The sequence below is a fragment of the Leptopilina boulardi genome, unplaced genomic scaffold (assembly GCF_019393585.1).
Source record: "Leptopilina boulardi isolate dan_hultmark-lab unplaced genomic scaffold, ZJU_Lbou_2.1 LbouV2_162, whole genome shotgun sequence".
Lineage (NCBI taxonomy): Eukaryota > Metazoa > Arthropoda > Insecta > Hymenoptera > Figitidae > Leptopilina > Leptopilina boulardi.
The window spans coordinates 1,313,513-1,334,137 of NW_026137710.1; the positions used below are offsets into that span (position 1 = coordinate 1,313,513).

General features: G+C 30.1%; 1 protein-coding gene across 2 annotated transcripts in view; it reads left to right on the top strand.

The window, feature by feature from the left end:
- LOC127276994 (uncharacterized) overlaps window positions 1-20,625 on the top strand; it is a 183,093-nt gene that overhangs the window by 88,821 nt on the left and 73,647 nt on the right. Inside the window, exon 2 of one of the 2 annotated variants that reach the window (XM_051297770.1) lies at window positions 3,496-4,447. The exons of the other annotated variant lie outside the window; for it this stretch is intronic. The gene's annotated coding sequence lies outside the window, so the exon portion shown is untranslated. The remainder of the gene's footprint in view (window positions 1-3,495; window positions 4,448-20,625) is intronic. 2 annotated transcript variants of the gene reach the window in all.

Here is a 20,625-nt window from a genome sequence, read left to right on the forward strand (position 1 = left end):
GTATGTCGTTCTAAAATTTTTTCTGCGCTGTCACTATTGTCACTATTTTCAGGGTCGGAAGCGGTTAGCGTGTTCTCATGGTCTGGCGTCTTAGGAGGCGCGTTCTAAGAAGAGGCTTGATTCTCTAGGGGATCGTTTTGCGCTTGAGCGCTTGCCGACGCTCTTTGTTGTTGAATGTTAGGGGGAGAATGTACCAACGTATTACGCGCTAGGAAAGCGTTTTGTTGGTCCAGAATTTCTGGGCTTGTGTTGGTTTCTTGTCCCTCTAAGTTTTTGTTTTGGTTTTTGTCCCTATTACCTTTACCCATTTTGAATTAAATGGTTTTACTAATAAAAGCGAATTTTTATTTTAATAAAATTAGAAGATAATGAGAAGAAAAAAAAAAAAAAAAAAAAAAAAAATTTTTTGAAGAGAACAAATTTTTAATTAATTAATCGTTCAAATGATAATCAATTAGTTTGAATTAATTAATTATTTTGGTTTAATTAATCAATTATTTAGGTTTAATTAATTAATTATTTTTGTTTAATTAATTAATTATTTTGGTTCAATTAATTAATTATTTTGGTTTAATTAATTAATCAAGCGCCTAATCATTTAAAAACCCGTAATGCCTTTATTTTTTTTGTCAAGACGACAACCGATGAGTAATTGTCAAAAACGAGCTGGAAGAAAATTATTTAAAATTAATAAATGGAATTAAATTTTATTTTCTTCGTTGTGGAAAGAAAGGCAAAAGTTTTGATATTATTTTTTTTGTTATACTTTGCTTTATTTCAGTTTAAAGCTGGTAAGGGACAAGAATTGTGTTGTAAACACAGCTGTGTTTACAATTTGCGCGAGCCGTGTTGGAGATTACGTGTTTCCTCGTGGTAAAACGAATGTGGCAACAGTAATGAGAAAAATTGATTTTTGATCATTTTTATACATATATATTTTTTTTCTATGGTTGTTATTATTTTAATTTTAAAATAATTCGTGCAAAAAGCGTATTTGCATGCGCAAAAAGTCAATAGCGAAAATGTACAAAAGCAAGCTATTTATGCGTAAAAGCGGTGTTAAATTGTATTAAAAGAATATTTTATTATAATTGAATATCGTTATATATCTTTGTAATATTTAAAGCATATATTACAAAAAAAAGCAGTAAATTTGTGAGAGAGAGCGAGCTTATTATTTTTTTTTTGGAAAAGCAATTTGAGGTGAATGAAAATCTCGTTCGAAAAGTGCTTTGCTGGTGTATTATTTGTACACGTGATACACTTTAAAAACTCGCGTTTCTAATGAGAAAAAAAAATTATTATTTTTCAAAGAAGGCGCGAAAAGAAAAAAAAATTTTATTTATTTAAGATCAAACTAATATTCTAATTTAGAATTAGAATTCAATTCGATCATAAGAAAATATAACGTTGGGCGCCATAATGTGACAAACCCTAGTCGCGAGGTTTTATTATTAAACTTTAAAAAAAATCGAAAGATGATTTATGCGTGGGTACGCCTCGTACTGGGTGCACATGGGAACGAGATTTCCACTCTTACCTGCATTGCCTTGATTGCGTTGATGACACTGGTTACGTGCATAAGCGAGGTCCAACAATGAATGAACAACAAGCAGAAGGGATAAACAAAAAGACTCACCAGCGTCGAGTTTATTCCAATGTTTCCACAATTTCCAAAGTTTTGATAAAATATTATTCTGGTGATTAATAAAGAAATAAGCGCTGATTTTATCAAAACACACTTAATTTATTACTTTATAACAATGTTATTAATATGAAATACAAAGTACGCGTAATAATCGCGCGAGTTGCGTATAGCGTTATAGTTCGCTCTCATCTAATTATTTCCTCCGGCAAAATCAGAAACGTGCTTTTGTCGGCTGCTAGAAAATCGAGCGCCACCTACGTTTTTACGCGCGCAATCTTATTTGATTTGAATAATATTATTATATGAGAATAATAATAAAACCACCGACAATAACAATTGTAAACCAAAATAATTAAAAACGATCTTGTTCGTTACACATTTCAGGAATTTTGCCTCATATGTATATTACCATCAGCGGCAGCTGTGATACGCGCGTTAAACACTAGTTGGCGTTGAAGATTACTTTGTTGCTTGGCGTGTAGCATATATACACGATCCAACTCTCACTTCCCCATGGTCGTATAAGGCAGGTTTCCCACTACGTAGCCTTACTGATGAGTCCAGTAGTGGGGACCGGGACGAAAGGACTAGTGGCTTCCAAGCTACGCTTATGGGTAACAACATAGTTGTTCCCATATTTGTGAATGAATTTCTAAAATTAAACCCTTGAGTGTCAAATGTGTAAGTGAATATAAGTTTTAAAAAAATAGATCTATTTATTAAAACAACTTTTTTCATTTGTACAAATAAAAAAAAATTTTATTAGGAACAAAAATTTTTTTAATGAAAAAAACTTTTTTTTCTGTCAAAATTAATCTTTCTCCTTTCATTGAAAAAAGAAATTTTTTTATTCAGAAAAAATTTTTTTTTTAAATTAATATTTCTTATTTTATTGAGGAAAAAAATTTCGTTTGTGTCACAATTACTTTTTCTCATTTCATTGAAAAAATAAAAATTTTTTATTTAGAAAATAATTTGTTTGTGTAAAAATTAATCTTTTCATTTTATTGTGAAAAAAAAATTATTATTAAGAAACCAATTTTTTTTAGAGAAAAACAGATTTCTTTGTGTCACAATTAATTTTTCTCATGTCATTGAGGAAAAAAAAATTTTTATTGAGAAATTTTTTTTATATTTAATGAAAAAAGTTGTTTTAATTAATCGATCAATTTTTTTAAAACTTATATTCACTTACACATTTGACACTCTCAAGTTTAATTTTAGAAATTCATTCACAAAGTAATTTTCAACGCCATCTACTGTTTAAAGCGCGTATCACAGCTTTCGCTGATGGTAATATGCATATATGGTAACTCAACAACTGTATGCATTGTACACTTAAAACACTTATTATTGAGTAATTATATCTTAATTTATTGTTATTATTGTATAAATAAGACCTCTAAATGTCTATTAACCATTCCTAATAGTTATTTACAACATATTTCATCGATTAACGACAATTTTTCACAAGTAACCGAAACGTAATTGAATCGTAACCCAATTCGGTTACATCTCGGTTTACCTAATCCGCCAGGGTAATTTATTATTTAACATTGTAATAAATATTACCAAATATTGACTAAATATTGCAGAATACTTCTTGCGTAAATTATTAATTTATCGTTTTTTTTTTAAATTGTTCATAAAAACAAATTTTATTCAAAGAATAAAAAAAACAAAATTTTTGAATGGGAAAAGAATTGTACAGATTACAAAATTATGTTTTTAAAAAATAAATTTACAAGCCAATCAATAATTAAATGTAAAAATCTGTTAATTTACCTTAGAAAGACTAAATGAATAGATAAAATATTTCAAAAGTCAAATTTTCAAATTTTTTTCAGTGCCAATGCGATGCAAAATTGTGACGCTCTCGAAGCTGAATGCTCAATTAAAACAGTGAAACATTGGGTGAGAGCATTTCAACTAGGTGGATGTGTTGCCTTATCAGATCATCGATTAGGAAATCGAAGACACAGAGTATCGACGGCTGAGGAGGACGAATCCATTAGAAATTTTGTGGTCAATGAAAATCCGTTCGCTTCTTTTGAGGCAATTCGAAACGAGGTACTCCCAAATATATCACCGATAACAATTAGAAGACGCCTATTGGAATTCGGAATCCGATCTTGCAGACCAGGAAGGAAAACATCCCCTTTAAGCAACGGGAGGAGAGGATTGGATACACTTTGCAGTATTTTCTTGAACCGGAAGAATTTTGTATGAACGTCATTTGTATGGACGAAAAATCATTCTCTTCGTCAGAAGATGGCCGTTTATTTGTCAAAAGGCCAAGAGGTGGAAGATTAGATCCTTACTTTGTAGCTCCAATACATCACAGTGGTCGAATTAGCTGCATGTTTTGGGGTTTCATTACTGCAGTTGGCGTTAGTGAAGTAATACAAGTGAATGGACGAATGAATGCGAATGATTACGTCTACCTACTTAAAAACCATTTTCATCCGAATGTTTGTCGCTTACTTACCGATGAAGAAGAGTATAAAGTAATCCAGGACAATAGTTCAGTCCACACTGCGCATATAACAAACCAGTGGTATGAATGCCATCCGGAGATTACTTTAATGCCACATACAGTAAAATCCCCAGATTTAAATGAAATAGAAAATGTATGGGGTTATATGTTGCAAAGATAGCGAGCAGGTGAAGATCACATAAGACAAGTATTAAACAACCATGTCCACCAGTCTTGGAATGATTTAAGACAAAGGACACAGATTGTAGCTAACTGTATTTACTCCATGCCTCGACGTTTACGAAGTGTTATATACAGCCAAGGTTATTCTACCAGTTATTAATTTATCATACTAAAATTTTTGTTGTTTCCTTTAAAATCATTTTTACAATTATAATAATTATTGTATTAAAACTACATTTATAATAAATACGATAAAAATATTTTACAATTTTATTTTTATATAGTAACTTAGAAAATATAGCAATTATTGTTGAATATTAAATTTTAGAAAGTTTTGAATTAAAGTTTTTCAAATTAATTGAATTCAAATGATTTTGAATTAGAATTTTTTAGATGATTTCTTTTGCTAAAGAATTTATTAAAAATTAAAGACAAAAATTGAACTTTAAAATTATCTTATTGAAAAATATTTTCAAAAAATTGAATTTTCGAAGAATATTATAAAAATCATTGAAAATAATTGAATTTTGGAAGAGTTATTATTAAAATTATTAAATTTCAGAAAGTTTTAGATTGTAAAATTTAAAAAAATTAAATTTTAAAAGGATTTAAATTGAAATTTTTGGTGGTTTTATTTGATATTTTTTAAATTGTAAACAATTGTTGAATTTCGTAAAATTTTTAATTAAAAAATATCTTAAGAAAAATTGAATTTGTGAAGAATGTCATAAAATTATTAAAAATAATAAATTGAGAGAAAAATTTTAATTAAAAACTAGTTATATAATTGAAATAAAGAAGATTTTAAGAAAATCTGCATTGTATACTAAAAAAGTCGTATTTTGTTCAAAAAATTTTGTAAAAAAGTCGAAAAGTCGCATTTTATTAAAATAAGTCGAAAAAGTCATAATTTCGAAAAATTAAAAAAAAGTCGTTTAATCCGATGCTTGCTTTGACATAAGATTGATACTTTCCATGTGCAACTCTTAGCCAACTTGTTTCTTGTATGAAGAAATAGAGTCTCGAAACGCGATCCAATATCTCCTGATATTTTTAGTATTTCTTAATTATTCTGGGGCAGGTCATTGCATTTTTTTTTTAAATTTAATTCTGAAAAACATGAAAATAAAACTGAATAAGTAGAAAAATTTAATTTTTAATAAAGTTTGATATGCACACTAGAAATTTAAAAACATTTCAACTCTTGCATTAAATAAATTGATTTTAATTTTCAAAACTTATAAAATGTTTTGTAGTTCCTGAAATATGTTAAAAAATGTTCGAGAATGTTTTTCTACAAGCCAGCAGCGAGGCGGCAAAAAATGATGATCGACGGCTGATTTGTAGAAAAACATGCTCGGACCTTTTTTAACATATTTCCGGAACCACAAAACATTTTTCAAGTTTCAAAAATGCAAATTAAAGATAATAATAATAATAATCTTAAAGATTATGTAGTAAAATTGTCAAATTTTTCCATACATTATTCTAGATTATGCCGGAACTCAAAAACATTAGTACGATAGTACGAAAATTGCATAATTTTTGCTTGAAATCTTTTCGGTGTTATAAATACAAAAAATAGAAAAAAAATTTCTTGATATACATTCAGAAGCAGAATCCTGCTTTAAAGTCAGCGCCGAATGTCCACTCCTCGTACGTTAGTCGTACCGACAATTTCCGACGGTAATGTATAAATCTTTAAATGTTTTTTACTTACCTCGTTAAATATTTTTAATTATTATTTACTTTGATTATAATTCAAATATAATGTTTTAAATAAAGTTTAACGAAAATCATGAGGCTGAAAATTCAAAAACGTCTGTTGTTATAAACTCTTCAGTTTCAGGGTTTGAAATTCAATTTTAAATTTTTTAATTTTTTTATACTAAAGGCACTTAATTTACTTTATACAGAAATACATTCACATTAATAATTAACATCGTCATAAATTCGTCAATTAAAAATTAAACTTTTTGAAATAATATAACCTCCTTTTAATGACATTCCGTTTCCACATTCCGGTAGTTCAATAAGCCATGGCTCAAGAACAACATAGAGTGTAGGCAAACCTTTTGAAATTATTGCGTATGTGAAAAGTACTGTACCTGAAGCTAGCAGGCGGTAGGTGCACCTATACACGGAGAAAAATAAGGTTGCCATACTGACAGCCATAGAAAAAATTACACGTGTATTTAAACGTGTAGATTTGGCCACATGTAATTACACGTGTAATTTATACTTTGATGTTTCTCGAATATTTTATAAACTTTTACACATGTAAAAGTGACACGTGTATTTTATACTTTGACATTTCTCAAATATTTTTTCAACTTTTACACGTGTATTTTATACTTTGATGTTTCTGGAATACTTTATAAATTTTACACGTGTAATTTATACTTTAAAACTTTTTTAAAATTTCATGATTTTTGGTACGTGTAATTTATACTTTGACATTTCTAAAATATTGTATAAATTTTTACACATGTACTTTATACTTTGATGTTTCTCGAATATTTTATAAATTTTTACACCTGAAAATGTCGTTTTAAACGCAAAATTTCTCACTAAAATTTATTTTTGAAGATCCATATTGAAAAATAATTTACTTTTTATATTTAAGAAAAATAATTAATATTCTCGCGACTGACATACTAAATATACCTTAAACATACTAAACTACCGTCAACTGGTGTGAACTGCGATAATGGCAGTATATGTACAAACTGTGACTGTTAGAGGACAAATTTAGCATTTTCAGGTTAACAAATCATTTTAACAACGTTAACATTCAGAATTGTTTATCTAGCAAATCAGAGTTATAAAATCGCCAAATTTAGTAATAACGACATTATGATGTTTTGTTTAAACCCTTAGTATGAAATGAGTTAAATATTTTTTGTTCTTATTACACAGAACCCTTCTTAATGCACAAAATTCAAAACAAATTTGTACTTTAATTTGAAAGATATTTTTCAGAAAATTTCACGTGTAATTTATACTTTGACATTTCTAAAATATTTTTTTAACTTTTACACGTGTATTTTATACTTTAATGTTTCTCAAATACTTTATAAGTTTTTACACATGTAATTTAGTTTCAAATTATAAAGTACATGTGTAATTACAGGTGTACTAAAAATGATTAAATTTCAAAAAAGTCTTTAAGTATAAATTAATAATATTAATTTTTACCAGAGAAAAAAATAGTAAAAAAAAATAAAATTGGATTTTTCTTAGATATCTAATTGAAAAATTTATATATTTGCTTTTATAAAATAAAAAGGAAAAAATTTTAGTTTTAATATTTTTGTAGATTTAAATCACTTTATAGTCGACGAAAAAGTAGAGGTCGTACAATTTCTGACGGTTGTGTATGTAATTAGATTTCCATTCTCGCTTCCAGGTTTTCTAATTTTCATTCCCATTTCCACTTTCATTTTTTTATATTCATTGCCACTTTCACTTCCACATATTCTAATACTCATTCCCACTTCCACTTAAACTTTTTTTATTTTCATTACACCTTATTCTTATTTTCACTTCTACTTCCATTTCCATTTTTTTAATTTCCATCCAATATAATTTAAAAAAGTCGACATGGTTGTGTGAATGGAAATCAGAAAGAATAGAAATCGAAATGGAAGTGGGAATGAAAATTAGAAATAGTGGAAGTGAAAGTGTCAATGAATACAAAAAAGTAGAAGTGGAAATAGAAATAAAAATTAGAAAACCTGGAAATCAAATTACATTATCGACCCTCTGGTTTTCTATCTTTGTTAACTTGGGTTAATTTCGTCGTAGAAATTGACCAAAATTGACCTAGACACTGGTCAGTCATGGTGAGAACTCCGGGTTTTCAATAATTGTTAGTTGTCAAAATTCCTGTCGAAATTACCCTATTGAAAAAAAACACGTATAATTGTACGTATAATAATACGTATTATTATACGTGTAATTATACGTATTATTATACGTATAATTATACGCATAATTATACGTATAATTATACGTATAATAAGACATACGAATTTGAAACAAGAATTATACGTATAATTATACGTATAATAATACGTATAATTAATTATACGTATAATAATACGTATAATTATACGTATTATTATACGTATTATTATACGTATAATTATAATTCTATTAAAAATAGAATAATAGAATAGAATAATAATAGAATAATTAGTAGCAAAATTGCGCTGAAAATTTTTAGAAATTTTAAAATGCAAATTAAATTTCACGAAAAAAAATATCGTCTAATGTCAATTCAAGCAGTCACCCATCCAAGTACTAACCGCGTCCAACGTTGCTTAACTTCCGTGATCTGATGAGAACTTGTTCCTTCGCCTTGGTGTTTCCGCTGTCTTGTCTTGATTAATAACTTTGTCGTATAAGTATCACTAAAAGTGAGGTGCGATACAATACTTATACGACAAAGTTATTAATCAAGACAAGACAGCGGAAACACCAAGGCGAAAGAACAAGTTCTCATCAGATCACGGAAGTTAAGCAACGTTGGACGCGGTTAGTACTTGGATGGGTGACTGCTTGAATTGACATTCGACGATATTTTTTTTCGTGAAATTTAATTTGCATTTTAAAATTTCTAAAAATTTTCAGCGCAATTTTGCTACTAATTATTCTATTATTATTCTATTCTATTATTCTATTTTTAATAGAATTATAATTATACGTATAATAATACGTATAATAATACGTATAATTATACGTATTATTATACGTATAATTAATTATACGTATTATTATACGTATAATTATACGTATAATTCTTGTTTCAAATTCGTATGTCTTATTATACGTATAATTATACGTATAATAATACGTATAATTATACGTATAATAATACATATAATAATACATATAATTATACGTATTATTATACATATTATTATACATATTATTATACGTATAATTATACGTGTTTTTTTTCAATAGGGTAACCAAAAGTGACCTTGACACCTAACAGACATTTTGAGAATTCCTGGTTTTTCATCTTTGTTAAGTCAGCTTAATTTCTCTGTAGAAATTAGCCAAAATTGACCCAGAAACCAGGAAATACTTGGTTCCTTTTTTTGATAAGAAAAACAATGTAAACAATGTTTTTTTAAATAAGGAAAACGGTGGGCATTCTGCAATGCGCAATTTTAAGTCTAAAACAAAAACTCAAAACTTTTTGAAAGATGACACCCTAAAGAAAAGATTACCTATAAAATAGTTAAAAAGTTAAACAAATGACAAAATGGCGTCCACTTTTTTAAAACACTGCGTTTTTTGCTTTATTTTTTCATGTTTGACCTCTTGTAAAAATTTTTTATTGTTAACAATTGTATACCCTACCGGAAGGGTGGTACTGGATTGGTACTGGGAAATTGGAACTGAGATCTCAGTATCAACTCAGTACTAATTTGGTGCATTTTGGTACTGAAATGGAACTGGGAAATTTACCTGCGAAAAGGGTCGAGTTACCGTTAATACCCTCATAAAAGTAAAAAGCGACTAGCTTTTTCAATATGTTTAAACTAAAACTTTATATTTATTTCAATATTATATTTGTTTTTCATGGATTTATATTATTTTCATACATTATTATGCATATGATATTTCCTTTGTCAGCTAAATTCAAAAATGATGTCCATTTTTTTATCAAACTTAAGGTATACGAGATAAATTATAACTTTTTTAAATGTAATTATTTTATGATAAATTTTAGATATTCATAATCTGGAAATATTAACGAATCTGAATATATATTTTTTAAAGTTGAGTTATTAAAATTACAAATTTTTTAAGCAATAAAACTCGGGTTAAATTTTTAATCCTTCAACAAAGGACCTAGGGATCTATTGTTCAAGGAGGGATTGCAATATAATTTCCAAACTTAACAGAAATTTTCTACAAACTATTATGTTTTTTTTTGCTGTTTTACACGTATATCGTGAGAGACAGTTTGTTGATCTTATATACCTTTAAAACTATTGTTAAAGTACTTTAAAAATGTTTTCTTATGGGTTATCAGGTAGTGGTACTGAAGTGGAACTCAAGCCAAGTCCAATTCAGTACCATTCCAGTACCACTCTTTCGGTAGGGTAAAACTGGGTATAACCCCAGTAGAATTTAGTTACCTTTAATTAGCCGCAAACCCGATGTTGATTGATCAAAATAATTTAGACGCTACGATGCCCACCAATTTGAAAAATCTTGTTTCGAGAAAAACGCGTTTAAAGTTTTGGGAACATTTTGAAGCATTTTATATATATATATTTTTATATAATATTTGTCTACTCTAAAAAATCGATTCAATTTGCTTGAAATTGCATACTCGGGGGGTTTTTGGGGTCGCTGATTACGAATATGATATTAGATTTTCAAAATTTAAAACAGCGGATCCAATATGGCGGACAACTTACGACCTCAGTGGTTCTCAGCTTCCGAACGTCAGTGAGATCAAGACGCTATTGGCGATTCAAACAGCTACACTAGCGCCACAGTTGAACTAACTTAGGCGTGACTCGCTCTAAAGCAGTCTCTCTTGTGACAGTTTATTTCAAATTATTTAATTATTCTGATATTTTTATTGCGTTTGTAAAATAATTTTTAAGCGTTAAATAAAAAAAAATAATTTAAAACACATGGAGTGCTTCAGAGCGAGTCACGCCTAAGTTAGTTCAACTGTGGCGCTAGTGTAGCTGTTTGAATCGCCAATAGAAACGAAAATACACACAAAGGGTTTTTATTTAACATTTAGTCCTTGAAAATGGTTTCGGTAATTTTACGTCTGCCCGAGAACAGCTGCCTGTGACAGCCTTTAGGTACGGTCGAATCACGCGGACGATCGACATTGCGATAACTCGTATACAGGGACTTATCTGTCGCAAAGAAGCAAATTGTCAGAGAATGAATTGATTTTTATACACAAAATCGAGGTCCTTGGAGGGGAAATTTTGATGATTTAAAATATCCAATGATGAAATGTATTTCTCAAAACACTTGTCAATCTCTGCTGTTTTACAGAACTTATTTGAGGTCATTAACTTCACTTCATGAAGTAGGATAAGCTTTGGTTAGAGTTGCGAAACAAGGTGTTGCAACCAAAGTTTTCCATATGAAATCTTAAGAGTCTTTTATTTTACCAACAAACTGCATTTTAAGTCAGAGACGCAATATGAGTTCTTTGTACTTGGTTAGCTGGTTGATATACATAATCGTGGTGTTGTCGACACATTCGAGAAATTCGGGGTTCCTTTTAGTCTTATAGAATTTTTTTACTACACCGAAAGACTTTTCGGTGCACTGCCACCTCAGTGGTCGTCGCGCTACTTTCTCTTGCCTGAAGTAACACTGAGCACCGGTTCTCGGGCTCGTTGTCAGCATTCGAGAGCTGGCAGCTAGCCCACAGAGACAAGAAGCTGTCCTGCCCACATTTTGAGATTGATGCGAACCATGGTTGCACGAAATGACAAAAGTTGGTTCAAATTGATTTCAATACCACAATTATAAACCAAATTCAGAAATTCTTTTTTCTCCTTTTTCAATGTTTAATTAATGTTAATGTTAATTATTACTTTGCTATTGTTAAATAAATCATAGTTGATGCGGGTAACTTTTAATAAAATGTAATTGTTTATGAAATTTTTTTATAAAAATGATGAAGCTAATTGCAAAAAATTTTTTTGAAATATTAAGCGGCTTTGATATAACATTAATCGTGAAAAATACGATTAATCTCTGACTACAAATAGCCGTAGAGTGTATTTGTTTATAAAAGTTGTTTAAAAAATAAAAACATCATAAAACGAATGATAAATGAAAAAAAGTTTATGAGCAAAAATTTAAAGCATATTTACAAAAAGAAACAAATTTTTTGCTTTAAACAATATATTATTAAGAAAAAAAATGTTGTAAAAATTATTTAATTATCATTTTTGAACTAAATTTTTAGCAGTTCAAAATTTTAACAAGCCTTTTCAGAAAAAAATTTACTTTTAAAACTTTAATTGCAATTAATAAAAAATATTTAATGAATGATTAACTTTTACTCTTAAAAATTTAAATGTATTAATAAAGATATTAATTATCAACAACCAGGAATAACACCAGTACACTGCAATGCCCTATGTGGCGGGATGTGGTCTATCAATTCAAGATCGCTGACAGGCAGCGAAACCGAGCTTGCTGTCTGCTTTCGTGGGCGCGCAGTGTGCTCTCGAGAGCAAGATGTCGAACCGAGAAGCGGGAACGCAGCTGCCATCTACGTTGGTTTGCAGCGCGCCGAAAAGTTTTTCAGTGTAGATACAATTTTGATAATTATTATTATGTAGTAATTTATTTAAGGAGGGTTATTTACCTTTGATGATACTACTCCTTCCAATCTCGGCATAAACAATAAGAAGTGAGGTGAGATCACTCAGCGGCGCCATATTCGAAAAATCAAAAATGGTACATGGGACATTTTTTTTGCTCTTTTTTGCAATTTTTAGCCATTTTAGATTTTTTTGCTCTTCAGTTTTTAATTTTAAAGTATTTTCTTAATAACTTAGAAACATTTTGAAATAAAAAAAATACTTTAAAGTTAAAAACAGAAGAGCAAAAAAATCCAAAATGTTTCTAAGTTGTTAAGAAAATACTTTAAAATTAAAAAACAAAGAGCAAAAAAATCTAAAATTTTTGTAAGTTGTTAAAAAATAGTTTTAAATTAAAAATCAGAGAACCAAATAATCAAACAATTTTCTAAGTTTGTAAGAAAATAATATAAAATTTAAAACCGAAATAAGCAAAAATTTCAAAGTAATTTCGAAGTAGTTTAGAAAGATGGCGGCTTTTTCCTGTTTAACAGATTTTGCTTGAAATTTGTTCGTCAGGAATTTGGAGCGTCGCTTATTATTACCCAAACAAACTCGTAATTAGCGAACCTATAATTCCCCGAGTAATTTTTTGTTATCAAATCTAGACGTTCTGAAAAATTTATTTTCTATTTTGGTTCCGCTTTTTAAAATTTTTGAAAAGTGACAGCAGATTCGTATTCAGCGACCCCAAAAACCCCAGAGTAACAATTTTTAATGAATTTGATAGACTTAAAGAAAATTCCGCCATATTAGATCAGCCATTTTTAATTTTATAAAATCAACTGGGGTGTCATTTGAAAGCAAAAAAATATGGTCCAATTGTAATTTTGAATTAAATGAATTTATCAGAGTTGACCACTGAGTTTCCAGTAAGCTTGCGGCGTTCTGGTATCTTGGAAGGGTGTTGATCAAAAAAATTATTTTTGGCGGCTAAAAATTGCAAAAAAATGTCTCATGTACCATTTTTGTTTTTTCAAATATGACGCCGCTGAGTGATCTTACCTAAATGAACTTTCTCCTCGCAAATTAATATTAAAGATTGGTGCAATTGTGATACTTTTAAGGAATACTAATTTAGAAAGAGGTCATTGTAATGGAATAAGACTAAAAGTTATAAAAATGGGTAGCTTTTCTATTCATGACAAATACTAACGGGAAATTATAAAAATGAGATTGTAATTTTGCCACGAATTACATTGTCACCGTCTAACGAAGAAATACCATTTCAAATGTTAAGAAAGCAATTTTCAATAAGGCTTGGATGTGCTTTAACAATAAACAAATCTCAAGGCCAATCTTTCCAAAAAGTAGGCATATACCTTCCATCACATGTTTTTAGTCACGGACAATTATATGTTGCTTTATGAAGAGTAACTTAATAATCTAAACTTAAAGTATTATTAAATAAAAATTCAAGTATTACACATAGCGAAAAAAATTACAATAATATTTAATACATGTTATTAAAAAATTTGACTACGAGGAAATCTAATAACTCTACTTTATAAATAAATTATATCATTGGATTGGAAATGGCTGCGCTGAACAGTAACGGCAGCGCCATAAAAAAATATATAATTAATATTAGACTGATCATATCGCATATACAAGGAGAAAAAAAAACATTTAAAAGAAGAAAATATGTAAAATATACTCCCTCATTAACAAAAGTATATAAAATATGATCAAGCAATAACAAAAATTGTAAACTGTCTGCGCTGAATAGTAACGGCTGCGCTATAAGAAAAAAATATATAATTAATATTATACTGATTATATCGCCTATAAGAGGAGAAAAAAACACATTTAAAAGAAGAAAATATATAAAATATGATCTAGCAATAACAAAAATTGTAGACTGGCTGCGCTGAATAGTAACGCCTGCGTCATAAGAAAAATATATATAATTAATATTATACTGATCATATCGCCTATAAGAGGAGTAAAAAGCATAATTAAAAGAAGAAAATATAAAAAATATGATCTAGCAATAACAAAAATTGTAAACTGGCTGCGCTGAATAGTAACGGCTGCGTCATATAAAAAAAATAAAAAAAAAAAATAATAATTTATTAATAACATCACTCATAGAAAACTAAATTATAAAATTTTAATTTAAAAATTAATAAGAAATAAAAAAACTTACAATAATTGCAGAATGGATGCGATGAATAAGTTAAAACATATTATAACTGTACATAATTGTAAATGAGAATTAGGTATTAAAAATAAATAAAAAATATAGAATTAAATTTTTGTTTTTATTCAACCATAAAAAAACAACATATTATAAACTTATGATAAGTTAAAGAAATAATAATAAAAAATTAATAAATCAAAGGGAGTAACTAAAAAAATCAACGATTTTTTTCTAAGTCCCTAATTGTTTTAGACTTATAAAAAAAGTATCTAAGATTTTCTAAAAGCATATGGAAAATTATTTTGATTTTTTTGAAAATAAATGAAAATAGATTTTCTAAGGACGGTGTCGAGGTCACGGTGTCGCTTTCGGAAATTTGTTAACTTAATATAATAGAAAATTACTGGGTATTCTTAGGTTTTTTGGGGTCGCTGATTACAAATCAGACGTCAGATTTGAAAAATTCAAAATGGCGGATCCAATATAGCGGACGAATTTCTAAATAATCGTTCGGATTCGCTTGAAAATCGTTACTTAATAAATGTTCAATACATAAATAATGTTTATTAATAAATGTTCAAAATAGAAAATTTTTACATCATTTGTAAACCGCAATTTATTCAAAATGACGAATTTGCGAATTATCGAAACGTCATGCGACGGCATTCGCAGTGAGCGATAGACTGATTCAATTCGAAATTAAGATGAACAAATTCCCTAAATCTAGGCAACCGAATTTTCATTCATGTAATTAAAGATCAATTAAAGGTAAACTAAATATAATTCTAAACATTCCGCCCGCCTCGTTTTATGAAAAAAAGGTAAAACGAAATTTACGAAGATTAACAAACTTAAATATTCTCTAATAAAGTTACTCTAAAATTGAGCAGTTCGACATTGCGTCTATATGCGAAAGAGAAGAAAAAATAATGATTTGAATGTAAATAACTTACTTTTGGTAACATTAATATACTAAGTTAGACCCACTTCACTCAACAAGTGGCCAATAAGTATTATCCTGAGATGGTAGCAAACATAATTTCGTAATAGGTCGTTTACAAGTCGAGGCTGCTGATCTACCCGTGACAACACGTACCAATCCATCATCGGGCGAATGGATGTCAATAACTCTACATAGTGGCCCCTTTGAGGGAGGCAAAACCTCATTTTTTAGGACAGCTAGATCACCAATCCCGACTGATGGTTCCGGCCGTTGCCATTTTCGCAAGGTTTGCAGAGAATGCAAATATTTCTGCGACCAAAGGTGCCAAAAATCTTGGTTCATTTTTTGTACTAGGATCCATCGAATCGATCTATTGATATTATCCTCCAAAAGAGAGGGATAAGGATCGGTAGTTAAAATCTTCTTGTTTGGGATCGGGATATTTTTTTAGGATGGCCATTTTTACACTTGAATTGAAAAATAAAATAATTTAAATTATTCCAGATAAGCTCACGAAACCTCATGAGCCTCGGCACATCATCATAAAAAATCACAAAAAATGTTTACTCAATAAAAAAATTTATTAGTAATAAATTTTACAAACTTCACTTTTCACATCATTCACACAGTAATTAATCCAAAGTTTAATTTTGTTCTAAGTTTTAACATATTGTTAATTATCTGTCAAGACGAAAATGAGTACTGGTTAATTTCTCAACTAAATTAGCGCATGACATTGAACAATTTTACCTCGGTTTTATTCGATAAATTTCGGGAAATGACACGATCCACAAATGGAAATCAATCCTTTTCTTATACAAACCGCCCGCCTTGAAATAACTATTTAAATAGGTGTGAAATCATACTATTAACATGCATTCTTGCATACTTAGCAACTAATATATAATGACATTTATCAACAAAAAGGAGAGAAATGTTTTTAATTTATATAAATTTGCAGAGGTTTTCACAATTGAATCAACATTTCTTTCGAATCAATTATCAATTTTATTATCATTTTGATTAATTGGTAACAAAACTAATTCTGTAATAGGTCGAATATATTCAGATATTTAACAGTTTTTACTTTAACATCTCGAATAATATCGTCGTCGCCACGTTACATTGTCCTTAGCTAATAGAGTTTGAATTTCTGATCCAATCTCAATCCGTGCAAAATCTTCATTCAAAATTCGAGATGCTCCTTGAAAGTTTGTTTCTCGATCCGAATAGGGATAGGTGGGGATGCTGCGTCTTGCGCAGAATCGTTTGTAAGCTGCTATAAAGGAATCTGACGAATAATCTTATACAAGTTCTAAACGTATAGGATAGACAGATAAAAAGAGCAATATAACAAGGTAGTGATTTGTGACCTCGACCACTGGTCAAACGTACCTGGAGTGGTCCAGCGTAATCCAACCCAATACTCTCTCTGGTTTTATTACACGTGATCGGGGTAAATTTGCTAAAGTTGATTTATTATTATTTATTATTATCCACACTTGTTGTCGAAGGGTACTTAGGGTAAGTTTCATCTGGCCGTGTAAACATTTATTATGGATGTATATTATCAAAGATGTAACTAATGGATGTTTTTTCAAAATAACTGGATGTTTGGATTCGAAAGATAGACTTGAATTTTTTAATCGACCACCGACACGAATTACGCCTTTCATCAAGAAACGGATTCAGAGAATGCCATTTGATTTTAGCAGAAACGCATTTTTTTTATTTAGGGATCTAATCACAGGAGAAAAAAATTGAGTTTGTATTAATTTGTACAAAACAACTTTTCCTTGTGACAAATCCCCTGCAATTAGTTTTTTAACTGATTCACTCTCGACTTGAGACTGGCAATTTTTAATTAAATCACGAATCTTATTTCAAAGAAGAATTTTTTTCATTCATAGTTTTCATAAAGAGATGAACAAATTTTATGATGTATGCTACTACTACAACAGTTTTTTCCCAAGATGAGAACTTTATTGTTAGGTTATACAAAGGGTGATTTTTTGAGTCAGTTATGAGATGAACAACTCATTTTGCTTCAACGGATGATTTCTCTTCAGAGGGCGAGATTTGACTTGGCCATTGATGAGGTTGATTTATTAACCAGCTAGGTCTATTCCAGCATAAGGTAGGCGGCGGGCGGCGGGATTACTGTCTGTTGGAACATGTTTCCATTTCTGTGAGGGCAGAAGTGTCTGCACTTCTGATACTCTATTAGCAACAAACAGCTTCCACGCAGATGCCTGCTTCCTCAACCAGGCCAAAACGACCTTTGAATCTGTCCAGCACTGGACAGGAATTTCAGTAAAGGCTCTAGCCCCTTTTAAAGAAGTGAAGAGTCGAGCGAGAAGAACTGCTGCTTGCAACTCTAACCTTGGAATTGAAAGCTTTTTTATAGGACATACTTTTGTTTTGCTTGTGATTATTGAAACGAAAATTTCTCCTGTTTCTATTACTGTCCTTAAATAAATGACTGCACCATAAACAAGATCTGATGCATCAACAAATCCATGAAGTTCAGAACTTGAACTGTTAGAGTCGTGATGATTCCAGCGAGGAATTTAAATTTTTGAAAGTTCATTTAAAGATAAAAAATAATTTAACCATTCATTTTGAAGTGGAGTGGGCAATGGTTTATCCCAATTTGTTTGGCTTATCCATGTTCTTTTCATAAGAATTTTACCCACGATGACCACTTGACGGGATCGAAAAATTGAGCTAATAGCGATAAAGTTTGACGATGAGTTAATGTTTTTGGGACTTCAATGTTTACGGTAAAATGGAAAATATCTGTATCAACTCTCCAGGCAATTCCGAGAACTTTCATAGACAGCTTTTGTGAGTCTGAAGACCCCCAAGCAAGATCGTAGTTTGATGGATCAACATCTGAAATTAAAGATGAATCATTACTTGCCCATTTTCGTGCCTCCAATTGAGCCCTTTTTAATAATGATACTTCTTCCCGCGTTAGTTTCGCAGTTTCTTTGACGTAAACTCCAAATAAAAAATCGTCAATAAAAGTGTCAAACAAAAGAACGAAGGATGCGAGTTGAAAATCCGACTCTTCATCAGATACAATTTGCCTCATTACACTTAATACGAGATATGGGCGGATCTTCTACCATAAGTAACAGTGGCTAATTGGTATTCAGAAATTGGAAAAACAGGAGAAGATCTCCATAATATGCGTTGATAGTTTCTTTGAATCGGATCAATAAGAATCTGCCAATACATTTTAGTAATATCCAATGAGCATGTGTATTTCCTCATCACTAGTTAAATCGTCTGAAAATTGAATATTTTTTAAGTGAAGCCACTTCTCAAGCGAAATATTTCTCTCAGGAGCGTACGTTGTAATTCATGGTATGACTAATGCTTGAGTTGTAAACATAAGAGTTTCGCGGTAAATAGAGCAAAGGTTAAGTTCGACTACTGATGTAGTTGACTACTACTGATGTAGCTGTGCCGGCAGAGGTACCGCTTAAACCTGACAGCGTCGCTGATACTCGATTTTTTTTACATTCAACAAACTGGCTGCTTTATTTGAAATAAAAGACCAAGTCGATCCTTGATCAAGCAGAGCTCGCACTACTAATTTTCTATTTGAATTTGACATAACGCATAATCTGACTGTAGCTAGCATAACTCGTTTTTCTTTAAGAATTCCGGTTGTTAAAAAAGAGATTGAACGTTTTTTGTCTCTGCTTGAGCGGAAGTTGACGGTAAATTTTTATCTTGTTCTGATTCAATTTTTGTTTGCTTTAAATGATCGCGATGCAGCATAGTGTAATGTTTCATTTTGCATTCATGGCAGGTATGTTTACTAACACATTCTTGAATTTTGTGACCTGTTGCTAAACAATTAATACATAAGTGAAGAGATTTAATTTTATTGTACCGATCTAAACTCGACATATTTTGCAATGAAGGGTATTTGTATATTTTGTTGTTATCATTACAAATTGAAGATTGTAATTTTTTATCGGAAACAACATACGAATTTGCTACAATTGATTTATTATTTCGTGTAGAATTTCCTTTCGATTGATTGTTAGCTTGTTTGTTTTGAGTTTGATTCGGCTTGACAATAGACTCACCGGGATGAAGTGCTTCTAATGCGCGAATTCGAGTTAACATAAAATTGTCAAAATCATCATAAGTTGGACAATTTGTGGTTTGTGCTAAGTGTAATTGCCAATCACGTTGAGTATTATTGTCAAGTCTTTCAACTAATCTATTTATCAAAACATCCGCGTAATCATTAACTCGACGATTTAAATTAGTAAGCGCGGCTAAATTTCGCTTTAAAACATTACGCATATTTAACAAACTTGATGCGGATTCCTTTTTAATTGGTTCAATTGAAAAAATATCATTTAAATGCGCGTTTACAGAAGCTCTGGTATTTGAATATCGAGTTCGAAGCAAATCCCATGCAATTTGAAAATTAGTTGCCACTAATGGTACGTTACAAATTAATTCGTGAGCATTGCCTTCCGTTGAAATTTTTAAATAATGTAATTTTTCTAAATCGCTTAATGTTCGCTTCGATATGATAAGAGATTTAAAACTGTCGCGAAATGTAACATAATCGGTGAACTTATCAAAAAACTTAGGTATACTTATTGGTGGTAACTTGACGTTGGAGTGTTTCGTTGATGCTCCTGGAACAGCTGGTTGCGCTGGTGGCCTTGGGCTCACGGCTGACATCCACACAGAAAGAAGATCACTGATGGCAAGATATCTTGCCTCAGTATATTCAAAGATTTTTTTGTGAAGTACGAACGAATTTTTACTTCCTCATTGGTTGCTACTTGGTGAATTTGATAATGTCTTGCAATAAAGCTT